General features: G+C 44.4%; 1 long non-coding RNA gene and 1 other non-coding gene across 3 annotated transcripts; both read left to right on the top strand.

The window, feature by feature from the left end:
• Positions 1 to 1299: 1299 nt before the first annotated feature.
• LOC121835542 lies at positions 1300 to 5666 on the top strand. Of its 2 annotated transcripts, none has more exons than XR_006077662.1 (3): positions 1300 to 1334; positions 3631 to 3870; positions 4808 to 5666. It is a non-coding gene; the product is annotated as an uncharacterized LOC121835542 (long non-coding RNA). The 2 variants fall into 2 exon arrangements; XR_006077663.1 differs by lacking the exon at positions 1300 to 1334 and adding an exon at positions 2443 to 2724 and having other exon boundaries at positions 4808 to 4935.
• A 6820-nt stretch (positions 5667 to 12486) lies between these two features.
• Trnag-gcc lies at positions 12487 to 12557 on the top strand. Its single transcript has one exon. It is a non-coding gene; the product is annotated as a tRNA-Gly (tRNA).
• Positions 12558 to 13071: the final 514 nt, after the last annotated feature.

Genomic DNA, 13071 nt, shown 5'->3' with positions numbered 1-13071 from the left:
CAAGTGAGTGCCTCCCCTGCAGAGCAGCAGGTCATTGTCGCCTTACAGTTCTACGCCACGGGGAACTTCCTCATCACCGCAGGGGACTACATCCGTGTGCACGTCTCCACTGCTTCGCGGACTGTGAGGCGGGTGACTCAGGCCTTGGCACGTCGTGCCCAAGACTTCATAGGGTAAGTGGTCTGGAGCATCTCTGGTGCGTCCCGATATTAGGCGCATGTGCAGGCCAGTTTTCCGAGAAAAAAAGCCTGGGCCTAGATTGCTCGATGAGCAATCACCATTATTTCAGAAACCCTTTGTATAGAAATTTCGGTGCGTGAATTGTGTTCGCTGAAACCCCCGAATTCGTTAAAGATGGTCTTCTCCGCACACCTATTCTGCAATTTATTTACGGCGCACCACCTGCGCAATGACCCTTTCGTTTTTGTTTCCTAAGCTGTAGGCTTGCTAGCCTGAATATCTGCCAGCGCATCGATCCCCACGTATACTGGTACCTCCCTAAAGGATCATTAAAAGTGTTGCTTCAGCACTCGATATTTGTTTTTTGGTAATGAGCGTGACATGCAGACCAGTGAACTGGGCAGTAAAATTACACGAACCAACTGGAGTGTACAAAATGACTCCCTTAGTACCTATTATTGGTGCAGGTGCAAATTCAACTAATCTACAAATAAAGTAGGAGTGCAGACATTTACAAACAGCCTGGTTTCTGCACTCCCAACTATGCACTTGTTGCTACTGAGCTAGTCTTGCGGCTACTGAGTACTGTCATTGTGCAGACGAGGCTTTTATTGCTCACTATTGATGACGACGAATGATAGCTGTGTTATTTTGAAGCATGTGATCATAACAACAAAACTGTCACTGTTAATGTCATAGTGCTACAGACTCACTCAAATCCATCTACAATGCAGGTGGCCAGGTGAAGCTGAGGGTCATGCCTTACAACAGGCCTTCTTTGAGATCGGTGGGTTTCCTTCGGTCGTGGGTGCTGTTGATGGCACTCACATTCGGATACAGGCGCCACAAGTGCATGAGGAGGTGTACGTTAACCGCCATCTGTACCATTCAATAAATGTACAGTTAGTGGTTGACGTCTTTTACCGTATCCGCAATGTGGTTGCAAAATGGCCTGGAAGCACCCACAACTCTAGGATATTCACCGAGGGCTCGTTGTCAGGCAAGCTGGCCGATGGCGTTTACGAGGGCCTACTGCTTGGAGACAGCGGCTACACCTGCAAGCCATGGCTGATGACGCCCTTCCTGTCTCCGTCATCAGCAGCGGAGGTCGCCTACAGTGCGTCACATAGCACAACGAGGAGCATCGTGGAACGGTAAAGCCAGGCTATGCGTCCTGGTTCGACGGTTCAGTGTTTCGGTACCTTGAGGCACCTAACCTTTTTTATGTGGTTGTGCCTGAGCTTTACATTTGTTGCCATTTTTATGTTCTTGCATAGTAGGCTACGGCTGCTCAGAAGCAAGGAGAGGAAGGCGTATCTCTACTATACCTTATTTATACTACGGGCTATAACCTACTGCCATAGCCTGAAATGTTTATTCTAAGGTTAGCCAGCATTGTGGGAATGAAGAACATCAATTCACAAAATTCAACCATTAGCCAGTTAACTCTATATTCACAATAATTGTTATATTTCATTTGCTCTTTTCTGTATAAACTCCAGAATAGAAGTTAGAACTTCTCTGAAACATATCCTTCCTGTATGACTGGGTTTATTAACCTACAGGTTTTTACTAGCTGTTTACACATTTCAAACAATAGCAGTTAATTTTTTTTGTTACTCTATATTGCCTAAATGTAAAGCAATTCTTAGAAAAAAAAAACAGCTTGCAATGTGAAAAAAAAACACTGGCTTAGGCAGGTTTTGTTTTTAGACAGTTTGTGTACAGACTTATTCAAGCATATCTTATTAAATACTGCTTATCTCAAACTGCAATTTTCCTTGCAAGTTTTTGCGAAGAACATTTTCATTATATCTGTGATGGGATTGCTGCGCCATTTGCGCCAAAGTGATTACCCTGCTACGTCCTGCTACATTTAACAACAATGTGAGAAATTTGCACCAACGTAGCACCAAAACTTATTTTCATTTTAATAATACTGAAAATATAATAGCTCGGGCTTCGCTGCCCGGCCGGACCGTCACGATATGCTTACGCAAGTTTTCAGGTTTTCAAAACTTTTGATTATAGTCTCGTATACGATACCATTCCATCACATTTCGTATGAATGACAGGCAATATCTGGAAGTTTCGCAATAATTTTTATGTTAGTCGTCTGTTCATTCTGGAGGGTTAGCTATAGTCCGTTGCAACCTAAGAACGAAGGGCGAGGGTAAGACAGGCCGGGGAGGAGGAAGCAGACGGAACGCTAGAGAAGAGAGGGGGAAACCTCCTTCTCTCTTTAGCGTTCCGCCTGCTTCCTCCTCCCCAACCCGTCTTACCCTCGCCCTTCGTTCTTAGGTTGCAACGGACTATAGTGTCGTTGAATGCGCTTTTCACCACGCACCGGTGTACTGCAAAGAAGCAAACACCACGGAGTAGGCATCGCAACTTTGTATGTCTTGCTTCTCTGCAGCGGACCCTGTGTTAAGGAGAAAGCTCTCCTCCAAAGTGAGACTCAACACAATTCCTGAACACAACTTCGGCTCGTAAATATGATGGATTACAAGATCCCGGCGGCACCTTTTCCAATTTCGAGATTTAGTAAGGGTACTTTGGTATTGCAAGAGCATTTATATATGCTCTTATGCATGTTTATTTATTTATGCCAACTCATTTGTTTAGCTATCAATTTTCTGTAGGTGTGAGTAGATTAGAACTAAATTGACAGGAGCAGTGGATGAAATCTCAGGAAGAGCCTGAATGAGTTCGGCGGGTTTGTTTTTAAGTTTCGTTCACATGCCGTTTTTGCTCTGAAGTTCTACAGATAAAATGTAATTTATGTTGATAATCAAATGATAATTGCTTTGTTTTTTTATCTCATTTATAAATTGCAGTTTTATTACAACCTCTAGAACTTGAAGGAAACATCAGTTTATGTGACCAATGTTATTGTACTAATTTAGTGGCATTCAGTACCTAAAATAACCATTTAAAGGAGTTTGTGCTGTCCTTCATCACTCACCTTTTTGTTACCCTGTCATGGTGCTTCTCCACGCAACTGAACGCTATAGTTTTGTGTTTGAGGAACTCTTGCTGCGCAGTTGATGCTAACAAAGGTTTGAACGTATGTGAGAAGGCAACGTAGACTTTGCCCTTTAGTTGGACAGGCCGAAAAATTAATCTTGACGTGATGTTTGCATTGGTATCAATAAAAATGAATGTGCGCTTATGCTACAAACATTCTTTTTGTTGCACCATAATTGACTTTTGACTGCTCCAAGGGCTGCTCCAAAATGACTCAGACCAATCACATCACTGAAATCTTTAACAAAATCTGCATTTCATTACTATGTTAAAATATTCCAACAAAAATATTAACTATTAGGCATAATACCATGTTTTCGATGGGCTGGAGCGATGATAGACATCGCATGCTGATCTCATTAGATGTTCTTATAAACCACTTCAAAAGGATAACAGATCTTGCTCTATTTATACACTGTGCAGGACAATAGGCCAGCTCAAGCGGAGATTTCATTGCCTCCATGCTGAGTTGAGGATGCAGCCAGAGAGATGCTGCGACATCACTGTTGCCTGCTGTGTCCTGCACAACCTGGCCAAGACATACCCCTGCAGCATGCCAAGGACTGTCCTCCCCGAAGAGGTTCCCGTCGAGCCCGTGGCAGCGGGCCGTGATGAAAGCAACGAGGCTCGGGATGCCATCGTCAGCCAGTTCTTCGGTTGAGCGTAAGTATACCAATATATTGCACATGCTGCTTTGCATGGTCTTGAGTACCAGTGCATTCTGCTTGTTTTTAATTGATCAAACATTGGAATACCAAATGTTGTTTCTGCGTTAGGTTGGAAGAGAGTAGAATTTTCGCCCACGCCGTCCCCACATATTACGCTTGACTACTGCTGCCGATTACCCCGGCGCAGCGGGAACACGAATACCATAGGCTATGGTTCAGGGAGATACGAAGATAAATTAGGCAAATGATAAAATTAGCCAGACGATCTTCCGATGAGTACATGCAAGGCAGGCTTTTAGTCTTAGCGGCAACTGAGGCGCATACGAGGCTGACGGCGGTACGGACAGAGCACACGGAGATGGATCAGCAGTCAAGATTTCTTGAGCGTCGCAACTATTCGTGCTGTGACAAGGAACTAGAGCAAAAACCCTGCAAGCAGGCGGAGCCGCCGTTAGTTCTCGATAAGCAGATGAAAAACTTGTCTTCGCATGACACGTTTCGGCGCACCGATATGTTTGACGGAGCAAATATACCACATGGTTTCAAACAGGCTCGTGATTGGACCCGGCGGCGTGTAGCATTGGGCTTTAGTCCATCGTAGGACGAGACAGAGTATAGCAGATCTGAATCTAGAAATATACAGTTGCAAGTAAAGTGGATTTTATTTATCAGCAGCTGTGTTGGCTTTGTCATATATATATACATTCAAAATGAAAATTAAAAACAGCGTAATATGTCAATGTTTACTCTTCTCCTAATTGTTTTTTTAGCAATTTGATTTCCAATTCTGCACGCTGTGTTTCCAGTTGAATTAAATTTTTTTGGTCCTCTAGTAATTTTTTTGACTGCTGGTAGAACTCCTCGGCAGCAGTTGCTGCTGCAATTCTTGCCGTGGCAGCTTGCTTAACCATTTCTGTGCTCTCCTTCTCCAGCAGGAGATTAGCTCCCTCGAGCTGCTGCTGCCTTTCTGTCTCCTGCAAGAAGCGCTGTGAAGCCTCCCGGCACCAACGTCGGCTGTATGGCACATTTGTTGGAGCCCGCTGCACCGCCTCCAGCGGCCGACTCTCGTGCAGCACTGCCGCACTTGCTCCGCTCCCAGAGGGACCAGGCTGTGGATCTATTCCCCTGGAGCTGTCACTGCGACAAATTCATGTGTAAAAAGTGGTCAGGTTTTGTTCTTGTCAGCATGGGCAAAGAGAACACACTGTGCAAAGTTTGTAACCCTGAAAAAGACACCGATGCTGCGCCAAAATTCATTCATACGGGTTGGTACAGAGGACGAAGTTTGTGAGCCAAGTTGGTTTATACACTGACGCACAGGCTTGAGGTCGGAGCGCAGTGTTGTTACTTCTTGCACAATTGCCCAGTACATGGTGTAGGAAAATGTGCATTTGGTTGTGAAGAGCACACAGCTGCATTCTAAAGGTTAGAATGCAGCTGTGTAGCTATGCGATTAACAGTTCATAAATTTAGTGGTCACATGTCCAGTCAAACCACAATGCACTGCACATTTATAGGACAACTTCAAACATTACAGCACATAGCTTCACTGGTATTGATTTCACTCACACAGGTTACCATCATGGGGGTAGTTAACTTCTTGACCAGAATGAAGTTAATGTTTGAGCCAATTTTCCTAAGTTGGTAAAACAAGCAACAGGATGGTTGTACTGTGTGTGATCTTTTAATTTGCATATTGAAAGCGTGCTACAGTTAGCATTAAAGAAAAGCCATTGCCACTTTGTTGCATTTAATTTCTATAAGATGGTAATAAACAGCTTTACCACCTGATTTCTCATTGCATGCCGTGTTATTGCATGAATTTGTAGCTTCGGTGAAACTGTTTCAGCCTTGTTGAAAATAATTAGAAATGTGGTAGCGCTGGTGCCTCGTCAGATCTTAGAGTGCACTCTGGAAGACGGTTTCGTGACTTATATTTCGAACCGCCTTTGAGCTTTTGTTGTTGAAATAGAACTGAAGCCAGATTCCCGGAACTTTCTTACGACAAAAAAGTTAGTAGATTTATCTTATGACAAATTTACGAACTTTTAAGTATTCCCGAAGCACAAAGATCGTAAGTTTTGCGCAAGCTACGGATTTCGTCAGAACTTGCGCAAAACTTACAAACATTTTGCTTCGGGAATACTGAAATGTTTGTAACTTTGTTGTAAGAAAGTTTCGGGCATCCGGCCTCTGGTCTTTATATAAAAGTACTCGGCAGTAATGCCATTCAAATGGCAACATGCCCATCTTATCATCATTTGTCCTCGTCTTTTAGAACCTCGCCTGGAACGACAGTTCTGCATTACTGTGACCGGTTCCTTAAAACCATTTACTCTTCACACAATCGGGTCTAGAAACCAGTCACCTACTCTTCCGTGTCACCTATGGTGGCCTCCAACCCGCACAGGTTGGGCGAGTCCTCGCCGATCACTTCGAGGACGGCCTCGACGAGGGGCGTCAGGACGTGGGGGTTTGGCCCAGCACCTATGAATTAAGGCGTAGTAATTTCGTCTCGACTCTTACTTACTCGAGTTACGAGCAAAAACAGAGGAGGTGGGGTTCACTGTTCAACCAAGTATGTAAATGGAACTTTCATGGGAAAATTAAAATAAACAAATACTGCATGAGACATTCTTTTAAACATTCATTAACTGCTAGATAACACTGCTGAAACTGTGGACTGTGTAATCGTGCAATTTTTACTTTCTTACAGTTTGGCCTGTCGGCCTTTACCATTGTGCTCTCTTATAATCTGTTTTAATATTTTGTCCGAAGTTTTGGGTCTTCCACTAAACTGTTTTACAAGTTCCATACAGCCTGTGCAGAACTTGTACATAAACTGGAATAAATTGTTTTCTGATGCTGTAACACTGCTTTTGCTGCTGTTCAAGGAAGGTGAAAAGTCGACTCCCAGCAGAGGGCAAATGTGAACGAATATACAAATGTCCACATTCACGTTTCTAGGTTTGGTTGCTCATGTATTATCACTAAAGCAATGCAATATCTTTTGAACTTAAGAACACAATGAACTTACCGGTGCGCTGTTCATGCTTCTTGAATAAGCTGTAGAGTTGTCTAGTCTTTTTTAGGAGGTTTCTCCAGCACTGTTGTAGCTGGTCTGGGGTGCGCAAACAGCCCATGGCTCTGTAAATTTCGTCCCATGCCTGCCTTTTTGTTTGGGTCGTGACCGTAGCACTGAACTTGCCCATAATTTGATGTTTCCTCTCCCCCACTGCCCGAATTAGTTCTAATTGTTCATCCAATGACCAATTCCTCTGCCGTTTCACGGTGATGCTTGCATTCGCCTGACTCATTTTAGATTTCAGATTGGTTGTGATCGTCTGCTACGTAATTATGTCTCTCTTTATAATCCTAATAAGACATCTAGTTATCTGAAACAAAATAAATTGAAGAAAGACAAGCGCAAGAGAAAATATGCACACTTCTTTTCCGATAGAAGCTTTGTTTATTTTCCAGTTGTACAAGTTCGCAGACGACAGTACCGAAGTTCGATGGAATGCCGTGCCGGCATCCGTGCCGGCAGCTTCTGTTGAGGTAACGGATCTTTGCTTCTGAGGGAAGTTTTTAGTTTGCATCTTGCCTTCGTTGAACCGTCGCTAAAGGGGGTCGTCGGTGTTGTGGATGCGCTGCAAATACAAAACACGACGAACTGTACTATAAACCAGACTCCGCGATTAGAGGCCGTTTTTCGGAGAGAGATTTGTTGCACTAACATGCGATTGGGGCTCGAGGTAGGTTTTAAAAGTGAAAAAAAGAAAAGAAAGCTGGACGTTGATTACAACGCAAGTTCTGCTGACATGAAATTTTGATAGCGGTACAATCTCATAACTTTCTCGTGAAACATCGCGGCACTTACCTAGGATATACGTTTTGAAGATCCCGCTGACTGTAGCATTCAATAAAACAAGTCCACTTCAGAGGGCGGTGCGTGATGTTATTCAAACTCGACGAAACCAGTCAGGCGTGGCCCTGCTCCCACAGCATGCTCGCCGTCAACTCCGACAGTAGACTTTGTGTTGAAATGTCCTTTTCGTGACACGAGGATGACGCATCTTCGTAAAAATAAATGTTCCCAAGCGTGACGAGCGGCCGTAGCAGCCATATTGGACATATTGTCTGATGCTAGGTACTATTTTACTCCGGCGTCCCTACTCTGCAGGTCACGTGACCTAAAATTCCCCCTCGTAGGGAAATCCGGTTAACCGCGGTTAGTTAACCAGCTTCGAGCAAACGGGCCCAGAAGGTAGAAAAAGAGGACGCAACGTCTCAAACTCAGCTGTAAAGTTTATTTCGTACACGCCTTATATACCACAATTCCAACGCCGTCTCTACGAAAAAAAAAAAAAAATATGACAAGAGGACAATGAAATTTCATTGTCCTCTTGTCATATTTTTTTTTAGCAAGTTAAAGATTTAAGACCAGCTCTGCATGCCGTCTCTTTCGCTTAGTATTTTTTCTCCTTTTTTTTATTTTTCCAATTGTAATTACTGCCTAAGATAGCAGGCGCATAAGGGCTACATCGCCAACAGACAAGGGAATGAACGAGGCACTGAAGCGAGAGAGTGTTAGGGGAGTCCTTGAAAAGATACCGAGGGAAACTCGTTTCTTTGATATCAGAACTGATTCAACAGAAAGGAACAGGAAACTACAACACGTCGCCGATAGTGCCGTCTAGAGCGCAATGCGGATAAAGAATATATATAGGGTTGCCCAAGTCACGAGGCTCGATCTAGAATGGACCGTAAAAATCGACGCCTGCACGTAGCAATCTAAACTTTCGTCAGAGATGTAATTCACAGGCCGGTTTTTTTCTTGTAAAATTAGAAAGCGTAGCTCTCTTTCTGTAAAAAATTAAGGCCAAGGAACTTGCCAGGGTCTACGGCGGACAGCAACCCGGACGACGGGGGTACAGTAGCGGGTGTGTTTAGCGTTCATATTGGTAGATGGCGCTACCTCCTTATCGCGACGGTTCGGGACCACCGTGGTTTATTATAGCGAGTTCGTTTCACACGCACTGGCACCGTTCGAGTTCTCTCCCAGAATGCATCGCACTCACAGAGTGTTGCACGGAAAACTGGACTCAAACGAACTCGCCAAATGCACCGAGTGCAGAAGACTGATGCTGCCGCCATCTATGTTGTAGAAAAGGCACCGACTTCAAACCGAAACTAGCGCCTTTCTGTTCGGAGTGATGCGCGGGAATGCGTGAATGCAGTCGCTACCAACGTTTATCTACGAACGTTGGTCGCTGCAACCTGTAGTTTATAGTTGCGATGACTTCAAGCAGCTCGGCTGCCGTAGAGGTAGTTACAGACGGCGTAAATTTCCGCAACCAGCTGTCTACAAAGCAGCTGGTTATTCTTATAACCGTTTACACTGAAGAAAACTGATGATGCTGTCCGAGCGGAAGCTTGATCCGTTTGAGCATGGTATTATGCGTGAACCACTGAAAGGGTACGGCTTAAAACTAGCCTGTTGGAATATCCAGCAAAACTGGGACTTTCGATTTGGATCGTCATTATAGGTGGATCAGATATTAGCCTTGGTGAGGGCGCCGAGAACGAGAGCTTTCTCGAACAAGATACGACGTTGCAAGTTATCTGACGTAGGTAAATGTTAAACATGATGATGTTGCCCAATCCTGGGGTAAAGTTACCATCTTTAGCTTTCTCTGATGCTTATTGGGTAGTCAGAGGTTTCTGCTGGGGGAGTTTTGTCGACAAATGTTAAATTTTTCACCCGCACACGGATGGTGATAGACATCTCGGGGGCCGCTGTTACGTTTGTATTGAGCATTTCTTTACACACTGGTATATTTCAGCGTTTGTACGGCAACAGAGCGATTTAAAACCTGCAAATAAATCACGGGTTGTCAATTGCTTTCTTCGGGAAATAGCAGACGCTCACAATTCAAGCTCGCGTTTGATTTCGTGGCCCGCGGGACCCGATTTTTATCAGAAAATCTACTTTTTTTCCCGTTCGGTTCCGCGACACATCGTAGCCGACGAACCCTCGTCGTCTGCTCCCGCTCCTCGCCAGCCCCGCCGGAGCGAGGCATGACGGGATTGCATTTTGGCGCACTCCCGATTTTCTCGGTGCAGCGTGGGGTGTCAGCGCTGAAACGAACTCGGAGAGTGCAACCACTTGTGGAGTGCCGGCCGAAACGAACCCGTTCCACGCTGCGAGTGGGCACGCGTGGGCACGAGTGCCGTGAAACGAACTCGCTATTAAAATGAATATAATCTTTTTGAAATGTACCTTCGGTTAAAAAATAAATGCGAACAATAAAATCAAAACTTAAAGTAAAAAAAAAAACGCGTCTGTATATTGGCGGCGCTTTTGCTGCCAACGGATTTCGTCTGCGTGTCGCTGCTTTCTTTCGCTGGTCGGCTGCACCTTCAGACGCTGCTCCCGACGCCATCTATCAATACGAACGCCAAACACATCCCGCTACTGGTCTTGGTCATCTGGGTCGCCGCCCGCCATAGACCCTGGCAAGTTTCTTGGCCCTATTTTTTACTAGAAGAGAACCACGCTTTGTAATTTTACAAGAAAAAACCGACCTGTGAAGTATACCTCTGCCGAAAAGTTTTGATGGCTACGTGCGGGCTTCGATTTTTACGGTCCATTTTAGATCGAGCCTGGTGACTTGAACCACCCTATATAGAACACCCGGAAAACAATTAATTAGACATATAGGCTGTGTTCAGTCAGCTTGAAGTAATGCATTACGGGCACGAAAATCGCCTTCCTACCACCGTTGCCGTGGTCAGAGGCGCCATTCGCGGCAGGTGTTGTGTACTGCTAGCTGCGCTGTTATGGGTTCGAAAGCTAGTAGATAAGGAGTATAGCTCGTTTAAGTACACGTTCATTTCATACCGATCGTCATAGGTGGTCAGCGAAAGAAGGAAAGATATGTTATTATTTCCCAATAGCGCCAGCCATGTCAAGACGCAAGGGTCAATGCGGAAGGGGGTGACACAAAAATGAAAGTCAAATACAACACGGCTTTCGATTAACAACTTGGCCAATCGTAGCGCCAAGAGGCGTTGGTGAAGCCGCCGGTCGACATCGCCGAACGGGGAGCACCTGGTTAGGTTGTTTGACCAAACAACCAGTTTTGACCGGTGGCCGTTCGTTACTCTCGTTGCTAGACTTTCACGTCAATAGCGGACAAACTTGTTATTGAAGGAAGGGACGACGTCTAAATTTCCCAATACGCACACAATTAGAATCGAGGAGTAATTTAAAGAGCCAGGCAATTTTAAGTCATAAAACACTATTATAACGAAAGCCCCCCCCCCCCCCCCCCCCCCCCGCCCGTTTGTACATCCGCCTCTAAATTTAGCGGGTTTTGGTGTTTTTCGCTTTCCCCCTTTTTTGTTCAAAAGATTCTTTTTTTTTTCGGCGCTTGTCGGTATACATTATAACTACTGAACCATACTTACGTAAAGCTAATTTGTATGCAAATTTTTAATTTAACAGACATTTAATTTTTACTTTTTGTAATATTTGTTTGCCATGCGACATATTTCACACTTTTCTCTGCTCTCGTCGCTTTATAACAGTGCCGCCACTCTGGATCTCGACATCGGAGCAGACCCACAATTCCCATTCGCAAAAAGATCTGCTAGGATTGTCCTGAAGGGTCTAGGATTGTCCGGAAGGGTCTAGGATTGTCCGGAAGGGTCTATCGCCCACAACCAGAACCACCATCTAGAAACATCCATCTCCTTCCTGAGAAAAAACACAGACGGAGTGCTGACGCAATTGTTTTCTTTTTTTTTTTTAATGTAAAGTGCCTCTCTAATCTCTCTAACATAAAAAAACGAAAGAATACAATTGCACCAGCGCTTTGTCTGTGTATTTTCTTCAGAGTGAGATGGTGTTTCTGGATGGTTGGCTCCGAATGTGGCGATTTAGTGCCATGTGGTTTGGGAAATGTGTATATATAGGTGACGATGGTGTTAATAGAAACCCGTTGAGAGTGAAGCGCCTGTCCCGTCGTCCGTGTTTCGTCGTTGTCCCCGTTTGTTCGCGCTTGTTTAACCTTTTATTCAATACATAAATACCCCGCATTGTGTTTTCACCAACGTATATTTGTCTTGTCTGTGACGAATCCACTTGAATACAGACCAAGTAGAAATTCAAAGGAATTTGACCTCACATTTTTTTTTTATAAAAACTAACTTTTCATAAGGGTAAACTTCACTATTCAATTACACCTTATGCTAATTTTACTTTGGGACTTTTGCGTTTATGTCGCTTGCATAACCCCAACGTTCACACGTCGTTACTGTTTATTTTAAGGAATAATTGTAGCCTGCGGAAGAAAGGTCCGGAGGGAAACCTACAATAACTAGTAAATATGTTTTAAATGCTCGTTACGTATACGCACCCTCGTTCAAAGTGTCCAAAGAGGTTTATGACGCAAAGGTGTAGCCCCCTCGTAGTTCGCGGCTTAATCTAAGGCCAAAATAAAAACGGACTTCACTTCTGTCACCTGCCGGCAGCAGAGCTGCAGTATTGAGGTCACTGCGGCTTGCCCAGTTCGCTGGGAGAGTAGCTGATCGACTTTCCAACGGCGCGTCGGTGGTTCAGTGGTAGAATACTCGCCTGCCACGCGGGTGGCCCGGGTTCGATTCCCGGCCGACGCAATGTTGTTGTTTTTTTTTTTTTTAATGTTCTGATACAAATATGAAAAAGAAATAAGACGAGGAGTGTGGTTCTCAGGTGTAACCAGTGTTGCCAGATGGTCCCACCAAAATACCGCCAAACGGCTGGGAGGTATAGCCCAAATATAGCCAAAGCCATAAAATAAATATAGCCCAAAATAGCCAAGACTAAAAACAACGATTTTTAAGCCTTTTATTGACAATTTTTCATACGCGTAAAAACAACACGTTACATTCCATTTTTCAACCCTCAGATGCGCCAGTTTCTGTGTACATTAAGTCCCCTGATAAAAAGAAAAGAAAAAAAGCTTCAGAAGGATGAAAGTTTGTGAAACAATGACCCATCCTTCGTAGGTTTTCAGAAGTAGAAAACATACATGGACAGCTGTATTGTGAAGCCCGGGAGATATGATCATACACTAAAAGAACAGAATGCAGAAGCACAACACTCAGAACAAGAATATGAGCATCCCCCCGTTCTGGTTCACGCTATTTT

Source organism: Ixodes scapularis, unplaced genomic scaffold (assembly GCF_016920785.2).
Source record: "Ixodes scapularis isolate PalLabHiFi unplaced genomic scaffold, ASM1692078v2 PGA_scaffold13__105_contigs__length_92229423, whole genome shotgun sequence".
Lineage (NCBI taxonomy): Eukaryota > Metazoa > Arthropoda > Arachnida > Ixodida > Ixodidae > Ixodes > Ixodes scapularis.
The sequence above is the reverse complement of the archived record's forward strand: the minus strand, read 5'-3'. Positions and strand labels throughout refer to the sequence as shown.